The sequence below is a fragment of the Oryctolagus cuniculus genome, chromosome 9 (genome assembly GCF_964237555.1).
Source record: "Oryctolagus cuniculus chromosome 9, mOryCun1.1, whole genome shotgun sequence".
Taxonomy (NCBI): domain Eukaryota; kingdom Metazoa; phylum Chordata; class Mammalia; order Lagomorpha; family Leporidae; genus Oryctolagus; species Oryctolagus cuniculus.
Genome location: NC_091440.1, coordinates 4,018,150 through 4,045,084, shown reverse-complemented (window position 1 = coordinate 4,045,084; position 26,935 = coordinate 4,018,150). Strand labels below are relative to the sequence as shown.

Sequence of the window (26,935 nt, the reverse complement as noted above, 5' to 3'; positions counted from 1 at the left end):
TGTGGGGACCGAGGCGGAGCGCAGGGACCCCGTGGACTCCGGACCTCGTCCCGGCGGCCGAGGCGCAGGGGCCCAGGAGCCTGGGGTTGCCACGGGAGATGGGCGCAGCGCTGGCACCTCTGCAGCCGGGCCGGGGGCGGCCCGGGCGCGCGTCCCCTTCCCAGGGCTTGGGGCGGGGGATGGCAGCGAAAGCCTAGTTCTGAGAACAAAGCTGTGGGGTGAAGGAGGGCTCTCCAGCTGCTGCCTCTCCGCCCCCGGCGACCCTCCGCGGCCCGCGCGGGGCAGGGTCAGCTCCATTGTCTGGGAGGCCGGCGGCCCGGGGACCGCCACCCGGGGGGGCTCGGCGGTGCTCCCTGGCCGGGCCGGTGGAAGCACCTGGTGTCCCTGGTGCCTCGCACGCCCCCGAAAGCAGATGGAGATTTTTTTTTCAAGTTCTCTCCGTATTTCCGCCTTGACACTCACTTGTGGCTCGGATCTCTGCCGGGGCCGGAGCAGGGGGCAGCGAGCCCACGCGTGACCATTGAGCGTTCACCGCGTGCCACCTGGAAGGGTGGCTGCCCCCGCGGAGGCGGGGCAGGAGCGGTCGTCTTGGGCTCAGCAGGGCTGAGCGGAGCGAGCTCCTGACCTCTCCCGCGTGGAGGTGTTGCGTCCCTGGCTGGTGCGCTCCCTGGGGCGAAGTGAGAGCTCGCACAGAGGTTGGCTGCGCGCTCCAGGGTGTGTGCGTGAGGCTCCCGCAGTCCATCCGTGCGTCAGTGAGTGCTGTTCACGGGGAGCCAGGGGGAACGACAGGGACCCCCAGGTCCTCAGTGAATCACAAGCCTAAGTAGGGGCCTCTGGGGGGGGGGACCCCTTGGACCCCCACGGCTCCTCCTTCCTGCACAGCTGCCAGAGTGAGCCAAACTTTGCTCTTGGTGTTTTCAAAAAAAAAAAAAAAAAAAAAACTTTAAAGGCAATTTGTCATCTGTGGATGGAGGGTGCTCTAAGGCCTGTCTGAAGCTGTTTTGGTTGATCTTGGGCTAGTGCACTTGGCCTGTACTTCCATGAACCGCCAGGGCCTCCGACCTCATGCTCAGCTTGTGTGCACGTAAGAGGTTTACGTTTGAGGGACTCTTTGGAAACTAGCACGCGTGTCATTGCTTTACAGACAGCGCGAATAGGTCCCAGGAATCCCATACGGGGCTATAACTATCATCCAGAATGGGAGATCTATTGGCTGAGGAAAAATCAGTTTAACCAAGCAAGGGGCAGTGTCATTGGGAGACCGCCGAGCTCTGGTGGAGTTTTCCAGTGTCCTGTGAGAACTGGGCGGTGGGGCTGTGGTTTAAAGCAAAGTATTTTAGGTTAATGCTCTAGGGTTACTGGTTTGGTTTTCCTTTCGCCCCCTCGAGTACACAAGCTCCAGTATTCCGTGCTCCATCATTAACGGGGCCTGTGGGTGTTCAGGACTCCGGCAGCGGAAGAGGTGTCTCATCAACGCCAGCCACTGCAGAGCCTGGGTGTTCTTGAAGGAGATGAAATAAAAGCAGAAAGAGCCCTTAAGAAGTCAGACATTACAATCCACTGGGTGAAAACCATAACCCCTCTGCGAGTACGTGATCCAAGTTTATGTGTGTTCCCATGCATCTGTATGTACGTACCTAATGTGCAGCATGTAACCGCGCTGAGACGTTGATGAGAAAAGATACTGCATTAGAACAGGAATATTTGCAAGTGATATTTCCATACCTTGGCGCCTGTGCTCAGCTCAGTCCCTCTAGAGTGTGCCCTGTCCGGATCTTATCACCAGGGCAAATCTGTGCCATCGACTGCATGTTCCTAGAATGAGAAAAGGCTGGGTGCAAAGGAACCTCAGAAATGGTCGACTTCAGCTCCCAGTACTGTGAAGGAAAGGAAACACACACACACACACACGCACACTCGCACACACACCCCTAAACACTGGCATGGTTACTGCACTGGGCCTTGCCCTGTCCACCACACTGGAGTATCCATAATTTGGGGACTTCCTCAAGTCCACCTGCCACTGTCACCCTCCCATGGCCTGACCTGGAGGTGGCAGCCAGTGTTTTACCACCCAGGGAACTCACGGGTTCGCTGGAAGCCAGCATTTGCACTCAGCTTGCCTCTTGCAAGCTTTTCAAGGGAATGTGCCAAACAATGATTTTGGTTTTTTTAGGCAATGGAAAGTTGATCAGCAGTGCTGCCATGACAGTGTTGGGAAGTGTGCAGTGACTTGACTTTGAAAGGACAAGGGCGCTGCCTCGGCTGCCAACGCTGCGCTCCCTCGAGGTGCTTAGTGGGCGGTGGGTTTCTCCGGTCTGCCCCAGACCTGCAGAATCGGAGTCTGGGGCCGGGCACTGGCTCTTGGCTGCTCTTCAGGAGCACTGCATTTGCAGATTGAAGTCCAGCGCTCAATCAAGAACCAAGGGCCAGCCCCTCCGGCTGTCCAGCATGGCCTCTCCTCTGCAGATGGAGGGCTCCACACAGATTTTTTAGGTGGTTATTCCCATCTCATTACAATAACTCAACAGTAAACCCAGCTACTGATTGGAAGGGAGTTTAGAATCCCATGAGCTAGCTGTAACTAAAAGAATCCAGAGACAAAATGCTGGTGTTTTCAAGAAGGTTGGAGACGTTAAGTGCTGGGGTGTTATCAGCTGACTTCTTTTCTTTTCTATCCCACAGAGGATTTGAATGCTCTGTGTACAGTTGTGTTTTCCAAAGTGGCTGTTTTACATGGCCTGAGCTTTCTGCCCTCTGTGTCTGCTCATTTGTGTGGGTGTGGAGACGCCGGGTGGAGCTCGCCCCACCTCATTCATGTTCATGCCTCAGCCCACTAAGTCCAGCTCCTCTGACCGCCTCCCGACTCTGCCTCTCACCTCTGCTCTCCCACGTGGGTTCTTCACGCTGTCTCCCCTCCTCCACCTTCCCTCCTTCTCCTGTTGCCCTGGGTTTCCCCGTTGGCTTTCACTCTTGGCGTGCACGTGACTGGGCCCATGCACAGCCCAGTTCTGACTTCCTTCTCTACATTCAGACCTGCACCTGCCAGCAGGAGCCTTGCCTGGATGCTCCAAGCCGAGTCCAAGCTGGCATTCTCTCCATTACCTCTCCATGCTTGAGTCTGTCGCTCCTGTCACTTTGTTTCCTGCTGTTTCCTTCATCTCTCTGATCTTCCCTTTCCCTCCCCCACTTCCCATCAATCGTGGGCTCTTCACAGTTCATCTTACAAGCAGTGCTTGGATTAATCAGCCCCGCTCTGACCTTCTAGGACTGCCCTTGGTCGAGTCTTCGTCAGATCCTATTGGAGCTGAGGGACCAGGCCCTAGTTCATCTTCCTGCTCTTGTCTGGCCCTGCCTCATCCGCTCCTACTCTGCCAGAGTGATTTATCTTAAATGCAAATTCAGCCATGAGGCCGGCCTGGCTAAACGACTTGAATAATTTCCTGTTTTCCACCATGCGAAGAGCACGCAGCTCTGGGTCACATGAGGTGTCCTTCTTGACACCAGCCCAACCCATCCCCTGCCTCCCCTCGTGACCCACAGCCGTGCCTTTCACGACAACACGGACACACTTGTGGTTCTCCAAGCAGCACTGCACACTGCATCTGACATTGACTTTATTCCTCCTCCTGTGGGCTGGAAATGAGCTCTAAGTTTGTTACCCAGCTGGAATCAAGTCCAGAGCATCTTCTTCCAAACGCACCACCCCATGGAGGTCCCTCTTTAGACCGCTCCTCCCTGCATGCGCCTCGCTGTGCCTAACCCTGTGTTGTAACAGCCTGACTTCGTAGGGCTGTGATGGCTGCTGTCTTGGGCATCTCGTGAAGGTGTCTAGTTCGGGCAGGTGTTCGCTGAATGGACACAAAGCATCAGGAAAGACAAAGAACAAAGTTGTGGTCTTTGGAGAATCCACCTCCCATAGCTGAGGACCGACCGATGGAACCCTCTCTCCCTCGCTACCGCATCTCCTGTCCCTCTCATCCTCCTTCCCTCGCTACCGCATCTCCTGTCCCTCTCATCCTCCTTCCCTCGCTACCGCATCTCCTGTCTCTCTCATCCTCCTGGATCCTGCACATGCACCCTCTCCCACCTTCTTCCTCCCAGAGAAATCATCTGCTCACTTTGCATGAAGGAAAATAAACCTCCAAGAGACCACCGACTTCTAGTTGATCCAGACTTGTACAGAAGTCTGATTATTTATGGTGTGCTCTTAGTATTTTTAAACAGTGGGAAAAAAATTTCCTCTTTAACAAACATCATCTACCCTGGGGTTGTGAGTTACCACTAGAGGCCAGATCCAACCCTGGACAGTCTGTGGACAGCCTGTGAGCTGAGTTCATGTTGTCTATGTGTTTAAAGTCAATGACAAACAAATCACACCAAACCAAGAATGTGAGGCTAACACAGGTTTCAGGGCTCATATAACCTAAGATATTTACTATCTGATCTTCTACAGAAAATATTTTTTTGTTTAGTAAATATAAATGTCCAAAGTACAGTTTATGGATTACAATGGCTTCCCCTCCCCATAATTTCCCTCCCACTCGCACCCCTCCCATCTCCTGCTCCCTCTCCCATTCCATTCACATCAAGATTCATTTTCAATTATCTTTATATACAGAAGATCAATTTAGTATATATTAAGTAAAGATTTCATCAGTTTGCACCCACACAGAAACACAAAGTGTAAAATACTGTTTCAGTACTAGTTATAGCATTACTTCACATTGGACAACACATTAAAGACAGATCCCACATGAGAAGTAAGTACACAGTGACTCCTGTTGTTGACTTAACAATCTGACACTCTTGTTTATGGCGTCAGTAATCTCCCTAGGCTCTAGTCATGAGTTGCCAAGGCTATGGAAGCCTGTTGAATTTCGCTGAGCCCTGATTCATAGGAACAGTGAGACCCAAAGCACATTTAGTGGGGCTGGTGCTGTGGCGCAGCAGGTTAATGCCCTGGCCTGAAGCGCTAGCATCCCATAATGGCGCTGGTTCGAGTCCTGGCTGCTTCACTTCTGATTCAGCTCTCTGCTATGGCCTGGGAAAGCAGTGGAGGATGGCCCAAGTCCTTGGGCCCCTGCACCCACGTGGAAGACCCAGAAGAAGTTCCTGGCTCTTGGCTTCGGATCAGTGAAGCACTGGCCGTTGCGGCCAGTTGAGGAGTAGACCATCGGCTGGAAGACCTCTCTTTCTCTCTCTGCCTCTTCTCTCTCTCTCTCTCTATGTAACTCCAACTTTCAAATAAATAAATTAATCTTTTAAAAAAAGCACATTTAGTAAAATTTGTGTAGACTTTAGTAAATAATTCAAATACTAGAAAAAAATTGGATATGTAAAACTAAGTTGTAGGCCTCCAGATAATATAATGAAGCTATAACCTATACCGCACTCAAATAGTTGATGTCATAATTATTTCTCAAGTTTTTGATGCTTGTTATTTGTCCACAATAACTATGATAGGCATAACTACTATGAGGATGTGTGAGGAAAGAAAGTTAATTCCTCATAAATTTATTGTGTAATTTTTGGTTACATGTATGCTTGGAAGTAGTTTAGGGTGCTTGATGTTCAGTTTCTCATAAGCTAAATTGAGTTATACATGGATATTGTCCCTTAAATATTCTTTTTTTCTACAACTAAAATGTTAAAAGTATTTTAATTTCATTTTTATTACTGGAATTAGTTAGTGTTTTAAAAATAAGCCAGGGAGGTTAAAACCTCCAGCATGTGGTACAGTATGCCTTTAATGAACACATTTGAAATATTAAATAATTCCTTTAAGAATGATAAAGTCTTATTCAGGCTCACTCATTTTCTTTCCAATTTAGATTCTTGGTTATGAGCAGCTCGGTAATATGTGGCTTGGAGTCCCCTGATGGAAACAGTCTCATGAGCTCCCAAATCTTCTCTTTAAAAGTCTATTAATATGCCTTTTATCTCTATTATTTGGAACAGAGAGCTATTAACTTTACATTTATTTGAGTGATTTAAACCAATTGTTAGAGCAAGGCAAAAGAATTTGGCCTAAGAAACAAAGGAACTTAGGAGAGAGTACTGAAAAAAATTTTTTATGTAGAGTTGCTATTTTTAGTTTAGAGTATGTAGACATAAGGAATGGTTTTCTGGGGGGAAACTAAGACATGTTATTTTCCAGGAAGGAAACCTGCTACATCTACAGATACACAGGTATTCAGGTAAGGATGGTCAATGGAGTTTTCCTAATATAGCCAATGAAGCAGATATTGAGACAGGAAACTGAAATGTAGTATAGTATGATCAGTAGGAACACAAGCTTGAGCAAGACAAGTGTGGGTTGGAAGTCAGTTCCACTTCCTCCTCTGTGAACCAGTGCATACATGGAAGAACCTTCCCAAGCCTCATCTCTGAAATGGGGTAGGCAAAGAGCCTGCCTTATGGGTTCCGTGTAGGATTTAGGAAGACGACATGCTCTGAAACCCTCAGCCTAGCAGGTTATTAATGACTGCTAGGGGCAACACCTCCTGTGTGTTGAGACTTTTGCTAAAAGTTTCATTCTACAAAAGTCTGGGGTACTTCAAACAGTTTCAGTTACTTTCTGACAAGTTGGTCATTGCAAAATCAGAATAATGAGAAGACGTGCTATTATGGGCTCAGTTCTGATGAACAAATGGGAACTTGTTGGTGACCCCTACGTGGTGCGGATCTTAGAACAAAGTAATCCCCGTACATCTCGGTTCGAATTATGTTGAGATGGTTTGGTGGGTAGTCGATCCCTGGAGAGAGGATTGTGAAATGTTAGGGAGGAAAGATGATGATAACTCACTGGACAGAAATCACAAAATCAGATGTGACATCAATCTTAAAAAACAAAATAATGGTTTTCTCATCACGCATTATCATCAGGAAGCAAAGAAGCCACAGAACTGTCACCCTGCTCGTCAGGATCTGTCCGTGAGATGACATCGAGCTGGGACACATGCAAGTCGTCCAAAGTGGACAAAAGAAATGTGAACCCACACGAATTGTGGGGACAAAGTCTCGGCATGAAGGGAGCTGAGAAAATGTGCATCCATCCCAGATTCGCTTTTGTCTTGTTCAGAGCAGCAAGGCAGGGTCAGCCTCTGCTTAGCAGTGATGGTGAATGGAAAGGAAATGCGACTTGAAAACGACTGAAAGATCTTCATGGCTTAAAAATCATTCTTCACCATTTTGACCTCTTTACTGTCCATCAAGAAAAACTCAAAAAAGTAAAAAATAAAAAAGGAATTAACGTTCAAGATAGGTAAGGAAGCTAAAACAAAAATTTACCTAGATCTTATTTATTTAATTTATTTGAAAAACACATAAAGATCTCGCATCTGCTGGCTCATCCCCCCAGAATGCCTGAAATAGCCAGGGCTAAGGGTAGGGCGAGTGGAAGCCAGGAGCTGGGAGCTGGGAGCTCAGTCCAGGTCTTGCAAGGGGGTGGCAGGGACCACACACTGAGCCATCCCTGTCACTTCTCAGAGTGTGCATTAGCAGGGAGCTGGAATGGGAGGAGGAGCCAGACTCAAACCCAGGCACTCCTAGATGGGAGGCAGGTACCCAGTGCCAACTTAACCTCTGTGTCAAACACCAGCCCCTGTTTTAGCTCTCTTAAGTGAATTTACGTTAGGTTCAAGTTCACCACATTCCAGGATACTGAAAGATCGGAAAACGAGATTTGCAAGTGCCTCGGTAATCTTTGGGGTGTCATGGAGAGTTATGAGAATGCTTTTCCACTTGAATTGAGATGATCCTGCGACTTTCATCCTTTGTTTTGATAATGCAGTGTGCTGAATTGGTTTGTTTTTATATGCTGAACCATTCTTACATCACAGGAGTAAATCTTACTTGGTCACGCTGGATTGGATTTTTTTTTTTTTTAACCTGCTTTCCATTCTCTTTTGCTAGTGGTCTGTTGAGAGATTTGGAACAGTTTCCACCGGGGTATGGGTCTGTGGTTTTCCTTTCTTGTACCTTTGGCGTTTGGACCAGGATAACGCTGCCCTCATATACTCAGTTTGGAAGTGTTCTCCCAGGCTGAAACTCGGGGAGTGTCTGACATGAGTTCGTCTTTGAGTCTTTGGTAGAACCCGTCAGTGGAGCCTTGTGGTCCTGGGCTGCTCCTTGTGGGGAGATAGATGTGCCATCACCAATTCAGCCTCTTGACCATTTACAGGTCTCTTGAGACCTGCTGTTTCTCCAGGATCCAGTCTCAGTAGGTTGTGTGCTCTAGGACTTCGTTTCATTGTGTTATCTGCTTTGTTAAGTACAGTCGTTCCTGGTTGCCTGGTGATCCTCTGGACTCCTGCGGCATCTGCGAATTGCTTCCTCTTGCTGGCTTGTGTTTGATTCACCACCTTTTATCTTGCTCTGTGAATGTGCTTGCTGATTTTGTTGGTCTTTTCAAAAAAACTCAATTCTTGCTTTCCTTGATTTTAAAAGTTACTTTTCTGTTCTCTGTTTCATAGATTTCTGATGCGATTTTATCATTTCATTCATTTTGCTGACTTTGGGATTAGTTTGTTTCTTTTTCTGGTTCCATGAGGTGTAAAATTAAGTTGTTGTCTTGAGATCTTTCTACTTCTTTAGTACAGACATTTATCACTATAAACTCCCTTTTCTTAATATTGCTTTTGCCACATCCCATAAATTTTGATGGTTGTGTTTTCGTTTTCATGTGTCTCAGGTATTTTCTAATTTCTCTTGTGATTTGTTTTCTGATCCATTCATTTCAAGATGGTGTTATTTAATTTTAACATATTTGTGAATTTTCCAGTCACTTCTGTTACTGATTTCTATTTTCATTCCATTGTGGTTATAGAAGATATTTGGTATAACTTCAAATTTCCAAAATTTGTGAAGGCTGGTGATCTATGGTGGAGAATATTCAGTGGGCACTTGAGACGAGAATGCATTCTGTTATTGTTAGATGGGGTGTTTCATATATGTCTGTTATATTCAATTGAGCTACAGTATTGCTCAACGATTCCATTTTTAATGGTCTTTGGTCTGATTTTTCTATTTATTATTAGTAATTGGGTATTGAAACTTATGACTGTGTTACTCTCTAGTTCCACCTTAAGTTCTTTCAAAGTTTTCTGTATTGATGTAAGCGCTGTGATGTTGTATTTATGATTGTTGTATCATTCCATCGACTTGACTGTTTTATCATAAAATGTCCTGTGTTGTTTCTTGTGGCAATTTGTTACGTAAAGTTTATTTTGTCTGATGTAAGTATGGCCATCTTGCCTACTGTGGGCACTCTTTCCATAGAATATCTTTTTCAAGTCTTTTTCCCTTCTTTGATGTTTAACCTATGTCCTTAAATCTAAAGCAAGTCTCTTGTTTATTGCATACAGTTGGACTTTGTTTATTTTTTAATCTATTAACATACTCTATATGTTTTATTGTGGAGTTTAATCCATTTACATTCAAAGTATTTTTTTTTTTTTTGGTGTGTTTTGTGCTTCTTGCTTTTTGCTGCCTTCCTCTGTGTTTCATTGACTGCTGTTGTTGGCACATGTTCTGAGTCTCTCTTGTGCTTCTTTTCTTCTTTCTTACCTTTTATGTGGTGTGTCTTCTACAGGCAATTTCTTGGTAAGAATAACAGGTATTACATAAAACACCATCTATTTTTGGATAGTAACAACTTAAACTTCAATCACATGCAAAACTTCTACCGTTGCATTCCCACATATTTTATGTTCTCGATGTCAAAAATTACACATTTTAGACTGTGTATTGATAAAGATAGTTTTACAGTTATAATATTTCTATGCTTTGGTCTTAAATTTTTGCTTTTCTTTGAAAATATCAATTGTCTTGTTCTTCATACTGTATGGTTTTCAATATTTTCTAAATGTCTTTGCTTTTTATGAAAATCACTGGCACATCTCATTTTAAATACCGCATTTTACACACACTGAAGGTGGGTGGCAACCCTGTGTGCCGCAAGTCTTCAGGTGCCATTTTCCAACAATGTGTGCTCACTTCATGTCACTTGTCATGCTTTGGTAATTCTTGCTATATGTCAGTCCTTTTCATTATTATTGCACCTTTTATGGAGATCTTTACTGTTGTTGTTGTAATTGTTTGGGGCACCATGAGCCATCCTTATGAGAGGTGGCAAATGTAGCTGATGAATGTGGTGTGCGTTCTGACTGCTCCATGGACTGGCCATTTCCCCATCTCTCTACCCCATTCTCAGACCTTCCCATTCCCTGAGACATAACTATTATAAATAACCCTACTGAGTGCTGAGGTCAAAGGAAGATCACACATCCCTCACTGGCCGCCAAAGGTTGAATGTGGATCAGCTTAGTGAGGAAGGCAGGTTGAAAGCTGAGGGCGGACACAAACTAGGCCCCTTGCAGCAGTTAGCCGGATTGTGAAAGTGAAGAAAAAGCTCTTAAAGGAAGCTGAAAGTGCTACTCCAGTGTGCACACACATGTTAGGAAAGCAAAGCATCCCTACAGTGTTCATAGGGAAAGTTATGGCCATCTGAATAGGAGATCCAACGACCCATAGCCTTGCTCTAGGTCAAAACCCAATCCAAAGCAAAGCCCTAACCCAACCCTTCCCTTCCCTTCCCTTCCCTTCCCTTCCCTTCCCTTCCCTTCCCTTCCCTTTCTTCCTTTCTGAAGATTTGATTATTAGAGAGAGAGAAAGATCTTCCATCCACTGGTTCAGTCCCCAAATGACTGCAACAACCGTGTATGGGTCAGGCTACAGCCAGGGGCCAGGAACTGCATCCTGGTCTGCCATGTGGGTGGCAGGGACCCAAGCACCTGGACCATTGTCTGCTTCTCTTTCGGGTGCGGTCACAGGATGCTGTTTTGGAAGCGATGCAGCCAGGATTTGAATTGGCACTCCCTTTTGGGAGTTCTGTGAGGGCAGAGGGAGTGAGGAAGCTGCAGATCTGTCAGAGTTTGACTCATGAGGTTTAAGGAGAGAAGCCATCTCCCTAACATTAAAGAGAGCGGTGAAGCAGCAGGTGCCACACATTCTCCAGAAGATCCCAGATAACTGACGAGGCTGGCTGCAGTAAACAACAGGTCTTCTGTGTGGACAAAACAGTTGGACTCTGGGGGAGGGTGCAATCCAGGACTTCGACAGCTGGAGAGGCAAAGTCAATGCCTGGCTTCAGGGCTCCACAGGACAGGCTCTTTCCCATGAGGGGCCAATGCCGCGGATGGCTGACTGTGAGTGGGGGCCTGTGATCAATTGCTATTCCAAAAACCCTAGAGTCCTTTAGCAGTGTAATAATTATCTTCTGCCCTGTGGTCTACCAGTGGACTAAGAAAGCCTGAATGAGAGTTTATCTGTTCGCATCGTGTATTACTGACAATTTTTTTTTATTTTTTTAACTTTAATTTGATGAATATAAATTTCCAAAGTACAGCTTATGGATTACAATGATTCCCCTCCATAATGTCCCTCCCACCTGCAACCCTCCCTGTTCCCACTCCCTCTCCCCTTCCATTCACATCAAGATTCATTTTCGATTCTATTTATATATAGAAGATCAGTTTAGCATACATTAAGTAAAGATTTCAACAGTTTGCTCCCACACAGAAACATAAAGTGAAAAATACTGTTTGAGTACTAGTTATAGCATTAGGTCTCGATGTACAGCACACTAAGGACAGAGATCCTACATGAGGAGTAACTGCACAGTGACTCCTGTTGTTGACTTAACAAATTGACACTCTTGTTTATGGCATCAGTAATCACCCTAGGCTCTTGTCATGAGCTGCCAAGGCTATGGAAGCCCCCTGAGTTCACTGACTCTGATCATATTTAGACAAGGCCATGGTCAAAGTGGAAGTTCTCTCCTCCCTTCAGAGAAAGGTACCTCCTTCTTTGATGACCTGTTCTTTCCACTGGGATCTCACTCACAGAGATCTTTCATTTAGTTTTTTTTTTTTTCCCCCAGAGTGTCTTGGCTTTCCATGCCTGAAATACTCTCATGGGCTTTTCAGCTGGATCCGCATGCCTTAAGGGCTGATTCTGAGGCCAGAGTGCTGTTTAGGACATCTGCTATTCTATGGGTCTGCTGTGTATCTCGCTTCCCATGTTGGATCGTTCTCTCCCTTTTTTATTCTATCAGCTAGTATTTGCAGACACTATTCTTGTTTATATGATCCCTTTGGTTCTTTTTAAAGATTTATTTATTTATTTGAAAGGTAGAATTACAGAGAGGCTGAGGGAGGGGGAGATAGAGAGAGAGAGAGAGAGAGAGAGAGAGAGGTCTTTCATCTGCTGGTTCACTCCCCAGATGGCTGCAACAGCAGGGGCTGGGCTGATCTGAAACGAGGAGCCAGGAGCTTCTTCTGGGCTTCCCACATGAGTGCAAGGGATCAAGGGCTTGGGCCATCTTCCACTGTTTTTTGAGGTGCATTAGCAGGGAGCTGGATTGGAAGTGGAGCAGCTGGGACTCAAACCAGTGCCCATATGGGATGCCAGCACTGCAGGTGGCAGCTTTACCCACTTTGCCACAGTTCTGGCCTCATATTACTGAAGATTTTAAGCTGCTGTTGAGATCTGCTGAGAAAAATGAAAAAGGTTCTATATCTTTCTCAGGATTTGTTTTTGTGTGATTCCATGTTGCTCTCTGTCATCCTTTTATTTCACCTTGCAGCACCACCTTATGTGTGTGTGTGTGTGTGTGTGTGTGTGTTTTTCTTGGTAAAGTAGTTTGAGGATTGATGAACTCCTCTGCTTTCATCTGGGAAAGTTTTTATTTATTTATTTATTTATTTTTAAAGATTTATTTATTTATTTGAAAGTCAGAATTACACAGAGAGGAGAGGCAGAAAGAGAGAGAGAGAGAGAGAGAGAGGTCTTCCATCCAATGGTTCACTCTCCAATAGGCTGCAACAGCTGGAGATGCGCCAATCCAAAGCCAGAAGCCAGGAGCTTCTTCTGGGCCTTCCACGTGGGTGCAGGAGCCCAAGCACTTGGGCCATCTTCTACTGCTTTCCCAGGCCATAGCAGAAAGCTGGATCTGAAGTGGAGCAGCCGGGTCTTGAACCGGTGCCCATATAGGATGCCGGCGCTTCAAGCCAGGGCGTTAACCTGCTGCGCCACAGCGCCGGCCCCATCCATCTGGGAAAGTCTTTGTTTCATCTTCATTTTTGAAGGATAGCTTTGCTGCCTGTAATGTTTATCCTGCCCTGTTCTTTGGGGTTTCCACAGAGAAATCTACTGACAGTACCGTGGGTGCTCCCTTCTGTGTGTCGTCTCAGCCCCTTGCTGCTGCTTGGGCGATCTCTTGTCTGACTGTCTACAGGTTCACTGTCACGTGTCTCAGTGTCGGCCTCCTTGGGCTCACCCTGCTGGAGTCCGCTGAGCATCTCCAATTCGGACATTCACTTCCTGCCTCAGATTTGGGGAGCTTTCAGCCTCTGTTTCTTCAAACGAACTCAGAGTCCCTTTATTTTCCTCTTTTGGGGGATGCTGGGACTCCAGTAATGCCTCTAATTTCCCATCTGTGTTCCGTGAATGCCTTCTCCATCTTCCTCATGTTTCTTTTTGCTCTCTGACTCAGTCATTTCAAATGACTTGTCTTTATATCCACAGTGCTTTCTTCTGCACACCAAGTCTACTCCTGGACACTTCTAGTGATTCTTTCATTTCAGTTACTGTGTTCTTCAGCTCCAAAATTTCTATTTAATTCTTTTTATACTTTCCATCTCTTTGCTGGTAGTGTCATTTTGTGATTGCAAGTTTTCCTAAAGTTTCTTAATTTCATTTCTGTGTTCTATTTAGACTCATTGAACTTGTTTTGAAGATGGTTATTTTGAGTACTTTAGCAGGTAACTCAAAGATTTTTGTTTCTGTAGGGTTGGTTCCTGGAAATTTATTTTGTTCTTTTGATTGAGCCATGTTTCCTTTGTGTGTGTGTGTGTGTGTGTGTGTGTTTGGTTTTGGTTTTTCTTTTGCATTTTTTAAACAATTTTTTTTTAATTTTTTTTTTTTTTTTTTTTTTTTTTTTTTTTTTTTTTGCTGAGACTTGGGGAATTGGGGAATTTAAAAGAGCAGTCACCCTTCCCAGTCTCTATGGAGCAGCTTCCTAGATGGAGAGAACTTCACCAGTAAGCAAGGCTAGAGACTGGGGAACCTCTTATGGCTTTTCTGGGGGTGTACTTTCTCTGGGTTTGTGTGTTTAATGTGCTTTTCTGTAGCTTGCAATCTCTTGCTCCCTCTGGTGTCTGCGTGTCATGCTGCAGGGTCTCTGGTGCAATAGCCAAAAACTCCCAGCTATTTTGAATTCAGTCCCCCTAGGTACCCAAAGCATGCCAGCTTTATCACTGCTGTGTCACACAGAGGAGAACCCAGTGTTTTTGATATCTGCTGAAAGCCAGAATAATGGGTGCGTGTTCCTGTCTCTCCCTCTCGGGGCAGAAGCGATGAGGGGGGCGTTGTCTGCCAGCTGTGCCGGCTTGAGTGGGAGAGGCTCCCAGGTAGAACGCAGAGGCATTCTCTTCATTTCAGTGCGGCTGACCGTGGCCTGCGTTCCTTAGGGAGACTGAGACTCCTTCACCGGCTTCTGGAGTCCTCATAAGGCATTTTACGCTTGTGGAGTTCTTACGTCAGTGTCTGTGTTGGGAATCAGGTCCAGGACTTCCTAATCCACCCTGGCTGATGTCATGGCACAGGCTGGAGTTCAGTGTGAGTTTAGCAAAACATTCTGCACTTTATTTTTATTTTCTGACAGACACCGTTGCCTTGATTGGCCCTGGTTCCCTTTCCTGGACAGGAGAAACTAAATAGGACGAGATGGATTGCACCAAGTCAGGTCACTTTAGAGCAAATGCTTAAGAGACCAGAGTCAGCCTTGGGCTGTAAAAGATCAAATTCAGGGACACATAGTTGAAGGAACAGGGAGATCGATCTCGTAACTTCAGGGAGAAACCTAAGCAGAGGTTCTGGCCAAGAAGAAATCAGGAGGCAGAGGCAGGAGTGAAATCCTGGATCCTTCAGTCCAGCCTCAGGACTCCCACGCAAGCAGTTTGCACTCACGTAGAAATTAGAAAAAGGAGTTTTGGTTGATATAGGAACAATACAAAACACACATAAACCAAAAGAGTAAGAATGAAATAATGTGTAATTCCACTGCTTCAGGAACATCTGCGCCTGTCACGTCGGCCTCTGTGCTTTCTTGGTGTTGTGTGTGTGGGTAGGTAGGGTCACGTGTAGGTGCCTGTGAGTGTGTGTAGGTCACAGTTCACTGTTTTCCTGATTGTGCGGCAACTGCTGCAAGACAAGCAAGCTCTAGAAGTGCATGGTGACTGCCGGTCCCTTTCAGTGGTGACTTTCCCCCTGGGGGTTTTTCAAGGTTAAGATGAGGCCGGGTGGTAGCCGAGGACTTTTCATCCATTTTTGGGTGACTCTTTCCTTCTCTGTCTTCACTTTGTTGTGCTGGGGTCGTATTGCTTCCATGACGGAAGTCATGCTATTACTAAAGCTAGCACAAAGACAGCAGAAGTTGAGAGAGAGGAGAAAGGTGGTGAAGACATGATCAACTAGCCGCGAAGCAACCTCCCACACTACCTCGGGGTCTCTGTGGGCTACAGAAAGACAGTCCCGGCAATGGATTATGGAACTTCCATTGTTAGTTGAGAACCATAGAGGCCACAGAGACAAATGCATGCAACATGGATTCCCACCTAACGTAGCAAGCCTGAGCGTTAAGAAATGAGCTGTTGGGACACACTGAAACACAGCAGGTGAAGCCGCTGCTTCAGATTCCATCTTAGAGACCGGTTCACATCCTGGCGCTCTACATCAGACCCAGATTCCTGCTAGTGTGCCTGGGAAGCAGCAGATGATGGCCCAAGTGTTTGGGTTCCTGCTACCCATGTGGGAGATCTTGATGGAGTTCGCAGCTCCTGGTGTTGGCCTGGTCAACCCCAATTGTTGGCATTTGGGAAGTGAACCAGCAGATGGAAGATTCTCTCTCTCTCTCTGTCAAGTAAATAAATACATTAATAAATAAATAAATTGGCCAGCGCCACGGCTCAGTAGGCTAATCCTCCACCTGTGGCACCAGCACACCGGGTTCTAGTCCCTGTCAGGGCGCCAGACTCTGTCCCGGTTGCCCCTCTTCCAGGCCAGCTCTCTGCTGTGGCCCAGGAGTGCAGTGGAGGATGGCCCAAGTCCTTGGGCCCTGCACCTGCATGGAAGACCAGGAGAAGCACCTGGCTCTGGGCTTTGGATCAGCGCGGTGTGCCGGCCACAGCATGCCAGCCACAGCGTGCCGGCCGCAGTGGCCATTGGGGGATGAACCAATGGAAAAGGAAGACCTCTCTCTGTCTCTCTCTCTCACTGTCCACTCTGCCTGCCAAAATAAATAAATAAATAAATAAATCCTTTAAAATAGGCTATTATAAGCAACCCCATCACTCACCATCCTTACTTTTATCATTTTTATTTATTTAGTTTGTCTTTATAGTTTTGTCATCTGATTTTTATCCCTATGCATTATAATTTTGTTCAGTGTGATTATGAAATTTATGTTCATAGAATCTGCTTTGTAGGTTATTCAGATTAATTGCTTCATATGTATTCTTTTTTTTTTTTGACAGGCAGAGGGGACAGTGAGAGAGAGAGACAGAGAGACAGAGAGAAAGGTCTTCCTTTGCCGTGGGTTCACCCCCATTGGCTGCTGTGGCTGGTGCACTGCGCTGATCCGAAGGCAGGAGCCAGGTGCTTCTGCTGGTCTCCCATGGGGTGCAGGGCCCAAGTACTTGGGCCATCCTCCACTGCACTCCCAGGCCATAGCAGAGAGCTGGCCTGGAAGAGGGGCAACCAGGACAGAATCCGGCGCCCCGACTGGGACTAGAACCCGGTGTGCCAGTGCTGCAAGGTGGAGGATTAGCCTATTGAGCTGCGGCACCAGCCCATATGTATTCTTTTACTATAATTATTACTATTTGACAGTCAGAGGTATAGAGACAGAAAGAGAGAGCAAGTGATCACCCATCTGCAGGTTCATTCCCCAAATGCCAGCAGTGCTGGGCTGGGTTGGAGCTGAAGCTAGGAGCCAGGAACACAATCTAGATCTTCTACATGGGTGGTAGGACCCCAATTACGTGAGCCAGTACCACTGCCTCCCACAGTCGGCATTAGCAGGAAGCTTAAATCAGGAGCCAGCACCAGGGATTGAATCCAGGGGCTCCAGCATGCAGCAGGGATCTGCTAACTGGCATCTTACCTGCTTGGCCATCTTTCCTGCTTTTAAAAAAATATTTATTTATTTATTTGAAAGTCAGAGTTACATAGAGAGAAGGAGAGGCAGAGAGACACAGAGAGAGGTCCTCCATCCACTCCCCAATTGGCTGCAACAGCTGGAGCTGTGCCTATCCGAAGTCAGGAGCCAGGAGCTTCTTCCAGGTCTCCCATGATGGTGCAGGGGCCCAAGGATTAGGCCATCTTCTGCTGCTTTCCCAGGCCACAGCAGAGAGCTGGATCAGACATGGAGCAGCTGGGACTCGAACTGGTACCCATACGGGATGCTGGCACTGTAGGTGGCAGCCTCACCTGCTATGCCATAGCGCTGGCCCCTTTATATATTTATTCTTGAATCTGTAAGAATGAGTTTGTGCATCCTACTGTTAATGGGCTTTGGGGCTCTTGTCTGTAGTTGGGGTATGTTGTGAAAAAAGCTGTTCTGCTGAGCGATACAGATGCATACAAGTATCTACAAGGGGTGTACCTGGCAGGGGTGTGGGATAATGGAAATGCATGCTCAAGCAGTCAGCCAACATTTAATAAGATCTTCTTAGGCTGACATTTCTGGCCAAGAATAACAAGAGGGTGTTTATTTATTCAGGAGAATTGCTGTTGGTAGAATCAAAATATCAGTGTCACAAGTTTAGAATGTCAAGAGCCTAACAAAATAACACTTGGAATAAATGTGTGTTAGTTGACCAATGCTTAACAACAATAAGCCGAGTGTCACCATAACAAAAGCTGACGTGCTACTGAAATTGAAGCGTGATGTCTAATGTCTTAAGTCGATGAGCTCATGTTTAGAATACTGTATTCCCTTTGGGGAGCCAAAAAAATGAAGGGTTTTCTACACAGAGGGAATGGAGTGGAATAGTTAGACCCCAGGAAAGTATGTGAAAAGTTTTTTTTCTGGGAAAAGGGTAGAGAGACTGTGTCATCTTTCATGCAGGAAAATGATGACACCTGTTTTGTGGCCTCCTGGATGTGGACCAGTGGACAGAGCAGGGGATCACATTAAGGCATCCTTCGCGCGACTCATGGTTTCATAGCAATTGGAATGTAACAAACCCCAGGGAAGGAACGGTGACCTTATAACACAGGGGTTCACTGGGGAAGAGGCGTTCTCACAGAAACAGGAAGAGCACCTGCCCAGGTGGCTGTGGGGTCCTGACTCTGCTGGTGGCTTCCAGAATCTTCTCCAAGTATATCCCATTCAAGGAAGACTGAAAAGATTCACGGCCCCACCGAGGGCCCTTCCGCACCACCTGTGAAATGTCCTGCTCGGCGTGTGTTTCTGCTTCTCGGAGATGCGTTGCTATGTCCTACGTCACGACATCACGTGCTGTGTAGTGTGACTTCGACAATGATGGCCATTTTCCATGTGAATAGTTACTACTCGGAGAAGGGATAGGGTCAAAACGAAGGGAAAAGTAGCCTCTGAGGACGACCCTTCAGAGAGTCACGCACTGTGATAACGGAGCCCCTTTTAGGTTTTGGAACACCTCATTCAGGACTGTTTTGATTGATAGAAGCAGGAGATACAGTGGGGTGGGTACTTCAGTGAGAAAAAGGAATGTCAGAATTCTTGATGTTTTACCAATTCAATGATTGTTTTTCTAAGACTATGTATTAGAATTAAAAATCTCTACAAGGCCAAAGGATGCACATAATTTAATGATGTGCCCTGAAATTGATGCTCTTAAAAAATAAAACAAAACAAGAAACATCAATCTAAAGGAGTAAATGCAGCACTAAAACTATTGAAGAATGAATTTTATTGTTTAGATATTTTCATATTTTCTTTTTTTTTTTTTTGACAGACAGAGTTAGACAGTGAGAGAGAGAGACAAAGAGAAAGGTCTTCCTTCCATTGGTTCACTTCCCTAATGGCCACCATGGCCAGTCCTGCACTGATCCGAAGCCAGGAGCTGGGTGCTTCCTCCTGGCCTCCCATGTGGGTGCAGGGACCCAAGCACTTGGGCCATCCTCTGCTGCCCTCCCGGGCCACAGCAGAGAGCTGGCCTGGAAGAGGGGCAACCGGGACAGAATCCGGCACCCCAACCAGGACTAGAACCCGGGGTGCCGGTGCCGCAGGCAGAGGATTAGCCAAGTGAGCCATGGCGCTGGCCGATACTTTCATATTTTCAAGATATCAGTAACGTAATCCCATTCCTGTATCACCACCATCTTACCATTGGAAAGATATCCAGACTTCACACAAGCGAGCACAGAATGGTTCAATCTCACACACCAGATGGCTCAGGTCAGTGGCCAGTAGCACAGCTGTGACAGTATAAACAATAACACCTGTGACACACCTGGGATAATGGAGGCAGAAACAACCTGTGACACACTGTGTCAGTGCAGGAGTAACACCCATGACACACTGTGACAGTACAGGAGTAACACCTGTGACAGTGCAGGAGTCACACCTGTGACACACTGTGACAGTGCAGGAGTAACACCCTGTGATATTGTGACAGTGCAGGAGTAACACCCTGTGACACTGTGACAGTGCAGGAGTAACACCTGTTACACACTGTGACAGTACAGGAGTAACACCTGTGACACACTGTGACAGTGCAGGGGTAACACGTGTGACACACTGTGACTGTGCAGGAGTTAACACCCTGTGATATTGTGACAGTGCAGGAGTAACATCTGTGATAGTACAGGAGTAACACCTGTGACACTGTGACAGTGCAGGAGTAACACCTGTTACACACTGTGACAGTACAGGAGTAACACCTGTGACACACTGTGACAGTGCAGGGGTAACACGTGTGACACACTGTGACTGTGCAGGAGTTAACACCCTGTGATATTGTGACAGTGCAGGAGTAACATCTGTGATAGTACAGGAGTAACACCTGTGACACTGTGACAGTGCAGGAGTAACACCTGTGACACGCTGTGACAGTGCAGGGGTAACACCTGTGACACACTGTGACAGTGTATGAGTCACACCTGTGACACACTGTGACAGTGTAGGAGTCACACCTGTGACACACTGTGACAGTGTAGGAGTCACACCTGTGACACAGTGTGACAGTACAGGAGTAACCCCTGTGACACCCTGTGACAGTGCAGGAGTAACACCTGTGACACAGTGTGACAGTGCAGGAGTAACACCAGTGACAGTGCAGGAGTAACACCTGTGACACCTGTGACAATGCAGGAGTAACACCCTGTGACACTGTGACAGTGCAGGAGTCACACCTGTGACACACTGTGACAGTGCAGGAGTAACACCCTGTGATATTGTGACAGTGCAGGAGTAACACCCTGTGACACTGTGACAGTGCAGGAGTAACACCTGTGACAGTGTGACAGTGCAGGAGTAACACCTGTTACACACTGTGACAGTACAGGAGTAACACCTGTGACACACTGTGACAGTGCAGGGGTAACACGTGTGACACACTGTGACTGTGCAGGAGTTAACACCCTGTGATATTGTGACAGTGCAGGAGTAACATCTGTGATAGTACAGGAGTAACACCTGTGACACTGTGACAGTGCAGGAGTAACACCTGTTACACACTGTGACAGTACAGGAGTAACACCTGTGACACACTGTGACAGTGCAGGGGTAACACGTGTGACACACTGTGACTGTGCAGGAGTTAACACCCTGTGATATTGTGACAGTGCAGGAGTAACATCTGTGATAGTACAGGAGTAACACCTGTGACACTGTGACAGTGCAGGAGTAACACCTGTGACACGCTGTGACAGTGCAGGGGTAACACCTGTGACACACTGTGACAGTGTAGGAGTCACACCTGTGACACAGTGTGACAGTACAGGAGTAACCCCTGTGACACCCTGTGACAGTGCAGGAGTAACACCTGTGACACAGTGTGACAGTGCAGGAGTAACACCAGTGACAGTGCAGGAGTAACACCTGTGACACCTGTGACAATGCAGGAGTAACACCCTGTGACACTGTGACAGTGCAGGAGTCACACCTGTGACACACTGTGACAGTGCAGGAGTCACACCTGTGACACACTGTGACAGTGCAGGGGTAACACCTGTGACACCCTGTGACAGTGCAGGAGTAACACCTGTGACAGTGTGACAGTGCAGGAGTAACACCTGTGACACCTGTGACAGTGCAGGGGTAACACCTGTGACACACTGTGACAGTGTAGGAGTCACACCTGTGACACACTGTGACAGTGCAGGAGTAACACCTGTGACACACTGTGACAGTGTAAGAGTCACACCTGTGACACTGTGACAGTGCAGGAGTAACACCTGTGACACACTGTGACAGTGCAGGAGTCATACCTGTGACACCTGTGACAGTGCAGGGGTAACACCTGTGACACACTGTGACAGTGTAGGAGTCACACCTGTGACACACTGTGACAGTGCAGGAGTCACACCTGTGACACACTGTGACAGTGCAGGAGTAACACCTGTGACACACTGTGACAGTGCAGGAGTCACACCTGTGACACACTGTGACAGTGCAGGGGTAACACCTGTGACACTGTGACAGTGCAGGGGTAACACCTGTGACACCCTGTGACAGTGCAGGAGTAATACCTGTGACACCTGTGACAGTGCAGGGGTAACACCTGTGACACTGTGACAGTGCAGGAGTAACACCTGTGACACACTGTGACAGTGCAGGAGTATCACCTGTGACAGTGCAGGAGTAACACTTGTGACACCCTGTGACAGTGCAGAGTAACACCTGTGACAGTGTGACAGTGCAGGAGTAACACCCTGTGACACACTGTGACAGTACAGGAGTAACACCTGTGACAGTGCAGGAGTAACACCTGTGACACCCTGTGACAGTACAGGAGTAACACCTGTGACAGTGCAGGAGTAACACCTGTGACACCCTGTGACAGTGCAGGAGTAACACCTGTGACAGTGCAGGAGTAACACCTGTGACACCCTGTGACAGTGCAGGAGTAACACCTGTGACAGTGCAGGAGTAACACCTGTGACACCCTGTGACAGTGCAGGAGTAACACCTGTGACAGTGTGACAGTGCAGGAGTAACACCCTGTGACACACTGTGACAGTACAGGAGTAACACCTGTGACAGTGCAAGAGTAACACCTGTGACACACTGTGACAGTGCAGGGGTAACACCTGTGACACCTGTGACAGTGTGGGAGTAACACCTGTGACACCCTGTGACAATGCAGGGGTAACACCTGTGACACTGTGACAGTGCAGGGGTAACACCCTGTGACAGTGCAGGAGTAACACCTGTGACACCTGTGACAGTGCAGGAGTAACACCTGTGACACCCTGTGACAATGCAGGGGTAACACCTGTGACACTGTGACAGTGCAGGGGTAACACCCTGTGACAGTGCAGGAGTAACACCTGTGACACCCTGTGACAGTGCAGGAGTAACACCTGTGACACACTGTGACAGTGTAGGAGTAACACCCTGTGACAATGCGGGAGTAACACCTGTGACACCTGTGACACTGTAGGCAGCCAGCTGTCCACAGAGAGCCTGCTTTATGAACCACAACAGGCTGGCAGTTTTTTCTGAAAGATCACAGTCAAGTTCTTTCTCCTCTCCCCTGCCTCCCTCCTCTCCTGCTCCTCCGTCTCTCCTCCCTCCCTCTCTGTCTCAGCTATGGATGTAACTGCATTCAGGTCTTCTCTTACTTTTGTAAAAGTACTACACATGTCAGAAAATTGAATACTTAAATGAATGTCACACATGGAATTAAACTATGTAAATAATGGGAAAATAGTATTTATGTGGGAAAAATAGGCAATTTGCAAATATCTTACATGCATGTTTATTAGAATGAAACCAAACTTCCCCAAAGTGTAAACATCGAGCTTAAAGGCTTGTGGGAGCGACCCTAGGAATATACACGTCAAAGTAACACTGGGATGAGAGGTTGTAGGACCCAAGTAAAAGTGATCAGGAAAGTCTCTTCTAACACTTCTTTAAAAAAATTGCTGGGGCTGGCATTGTGGCGTAACAGGCAAAGCCACTGCCTGTGAGGCTGGCATCCCATATGGGTGCTGGTTCATGTTCCGGCTGCTCTACTTCTGATCCAGCACCCTGCTGATGGCCTGGGAAAAGTGGTGGATGGCCCAGGTGTTTGGGCCCCTGTACCCATGTGGGAGACCTGGGAGAAGCTCCTGGCTCCTGGCTTTGGCCTGCACAACCCTACCTGTTGTGGCCAACTGGGGAGTGAACCAGCAGATGGAAGATCTCTCTCTCCCTAACTCTTCCACCGTCACTCAACTTTCAAATAAATAAATAAATGTTAAAAAATTAGTCATTTATTTACTTGAATCCATCCTGGTCTCCCATTTTGGCGGTGGGGTTCGAAGCACTTTAGCTGGCATTCAGGCTGGTACCTGACCTGGAATGGGTTGCTGGTGTCACAATGCTGACCACACTCCTGTTCTTCGTAATTTACAGGCATTATATAGACAAAGTGAGAATATACACTTTGAAGAGTTGGATACAATTCTGTATCTATTTTATGAAAGAATTACATTTAATACACTATATTTAAAGGAAGCTTAACTTTTGACCTTGAGATTCTAACCCTCATGCTGTCAGTAAATATTCGCCATGCTCTTCAACAATCTCCTGAATATACTCCTCTTATCTAACTGTAATGTTACATGCACCCTTAGAAAAACATATCTTGCTCTTCCCACCACACACACTGCACCACCATTCCACTCTCCACTGCTATGACATCAACATTTTTTAGGGGGCCAGTGCTGTGGTGCAGTAGGTTAATCCTCCACCTGTAGTGCTGGGATCCCATATGGGTGCTGGTTCAAGTCATGGCTGCTCCACTTCCAACCCAGCTCTCTGCTGTGGCCTGGGAAAGCAGTAGAAGATTGCCCAAGTCTCTCAGCCCCTGCACCCATGTGGGAGACCCAGAAGAAGCTCCTGGATCCTGGCTTCAGATCAGCACAGCTCCAGCCGTTGTGGCCATTTGGGGAGTGAACCAGCAGATGGAAGATCTCTCTCTCTCTGTCTCTTCCTCTCTTTGTAACTCTTTCAAATAAATAACATGAATCTTTAAAAAGAAGTCTACTGGCAATAAGATATGTTTTTAGGATTCAGTGCATTATAGCATACATTCGGATTCTATTCAGTGTCAGATGCATTTAAGTCAATAAACACTTCACACTCAACACTGTGGACACCACAGCTTAGAAGCATAGAAGGCGAAAGAGATTTCAACAGAGTCAAAGCGTGTGTTTTCTCAAGCAAAGGCACTCAGTGATCACGCTGAAGCAGGTGCCTCTGCTACCGAGCTTGGTGTCTCCTCTCCCAGCCAGGACCCGCAGGTGCCTCTGCCCCTCCGTCAGCAGAGCTCCATTCTTTGTGAGGATCTGGGTTGGGCTCCAAGCAGTGGCCAGGTCTCATCATCCCCGTGTGCTTTCCTTCGTCATCCTCTATCCCTCCTCCTCTTCCTTCCTGCCCTAGCTTGGCTTTGCTTCATTTGCTGCCTTGTTTTTCTCTCGTCCCTTCTTCCTTTTAAACCAAGTGTATCCAGAATTATTATGCTAGGCATGCTATAGAACAGCACAAGACATGTTCTCTGGGCCCCTGGAATTCAGAATGCACACAGGAGGAGAGAAGTCAGTGTGCGAAAGAGGCTGGGAAGGAGGCCGGCCAGGGGGCCAGCAAGTGAACCAGTGAGCTCAGCAGAGAGAAGTGTCCAGAAAACACAGTGACGGGGACGTTAGTGTGAGGGGAAGGGTGGGCACACCTTGCGGGGGCTGCAGTTTTTAACGGACGCCTAAAGATGGGTTTAGGTTGTATGGATAGAAAAGATTATAGAACACTCTGTGGTTTGGTAGCTGTGTTTGCCAGTCAGCGTTGGGTGGGAAGCAGGGCAGACACGAAGCTTCACGAATGGATCACAACTTCTTTTAACGAGCTTGTCCCACGCCGCTGTGTGTCAGGGAAGCCGTGTCTCTGAGTCCTCTGATTGGAGTGTCGCTGGCTGTGACAGCATCAGGTCAGCTGTTGAACGATGCTTCCACAGTCACGTTCCTTCAGCTGCCTGCTGCTCGGCTCTGTTGACCCTGAGAGCGGAATAATCTGCCTCTGCACCTGCCGTCTAGGGCCTTGAGCGTCTTGCCTATAAATGGGATGGCGCCTGTTTTGTAAATGCAATGCTTTTCCTTGCTGTGTGTACTCAAGTGAATCTGACTGTGGAAAAGATACAGAAGAGACATGTGAGTCCTAGACATTTCTTTTTTATAAATTTTTTTATTAATTTGAAAGGCAGAGTTACAGAGAGAGGGGGAGAGACAGTAACAGAGGGGGAGAGAGAGAGACCTTCTGTCTGCTGGTTCACTCCCCAGATGGCTGCCATAGCCAGGGCTAGGCCAGGCTGAAGCCCGGAGCCAGGAGCTTCTTCTGGGTCTCCCACATGATGCAGGGCCCCAAGGACTTGGGCTGTCCTCTGCTGCTTTCCCAGGTGCATCAGCAGGGAGCTGGATTGGAAGTGGAGCAGCCGGGACTTGAACCAGCGCCCACATGGGATGCTGGCATTGAAAGGCAGTCTTGGCCTCCTATGCCACTGCACTGGCCCCGAGTAGTAGACATTTCAGGAAATGTGCGTCTCTTGTGGTTTAGGTTGACTTCAGATACAATTTTGTCATCACTAATCTCTCAACATATAAATGCAGTTTGCATTTATGTAGATATTCTTCAGAGGCAGAGTGAGTCTTTTTTTTTTTTTTTTTGACAGTCAGAGTGGACAGTGAGAGAGAGAGAGAGAGACAGAGAGAAAGGTCTTCCTTTGCCGTTGGTTCACCCTCCAATGGCCGCCGCGGACGGTGCGCTGCGGCCGGCGCGCTGCAGCTGGCGCACCGTGCTGATCCAATGGCAGGAGCCAGGTACTTATCCTGGTCTCCCATGGGGTGCAGGGCCCAAGCACTTGGGCCTTCCTCCACTGCACTCCCTGGCCACAGCAGAGAGCTGGCCTGGAAGAGGGGCAACTGGGACAGAATCCGGCGCCCCGACAGGGACTAGAACCCAGTGTGCTGGTGCCGCAGGCGGAGGATTAGCCTAGTGAGCTGCGGCGCCAGCCGTGAGTCTTACTTTCTGCTGCTTCCAGTCTCCCAGAGAATAATTTCAGTGGTGTGTAGAGAAGTTTTCAAGAACTGGTTGCTGATGTTTTCCAAATGTAGAAGCCATTTCTCTGTCAGGAAGGGGAGAGATCAGCTATCGAGGACACACCAGGAGGGTGGGCTCTGTGTGGTCGCGTAGCACAGAACTGGGCCAGAACCCTGAATGCCCTCACTTCTTTCCTGTTCAAAAAGTTATGACTTCTGTGAATTATGAGATCCAAAAATGTGCCAGGAAGCAAGTCTCCGGCAAGTCTTTTACTATTCATTGACCCAATTTAAAAACGAATATGGAAATAAATCGCATTTATTTTATTATTTTTATGAATTTTTTATCAAGAAATATCAGAAGTTGATGATTTATTTGAAAGGCAGAGGTAGAGAAAGGAGAGAGAGAGAGAGAGAGAGAGAGAGAGAGGAGAGAGAGATCCTTCTTCATCCCCTGGTTCACTCCCGGGCAGGGCCTGGCAGAAGCCAGGAGCCAGGAGCTTCTTCCAGGTCTCTCTCATGGGTGGCAGGGGTCCAGCTACCTGGACCATCCTCCATTGCTTTCCCAGGCATACTAACAGGGAGCTGGGCA

At 47.3% G+C, this 26,935-nt stretch overlaps 1 protein-coding gene across 3 annotated transcripts in view; it reads left to right on the top strand.

Annotated features, from left to right (window-relative positions):
* Positions 1-26,935, top strand: part of MYO16 (myosin XVI) — a 697,134-nt gene that overhangs the window by 684 nt on the left and 669,515 nt on the right. The gene's annotated exons all lie outside the window — the stretch shown is intronic.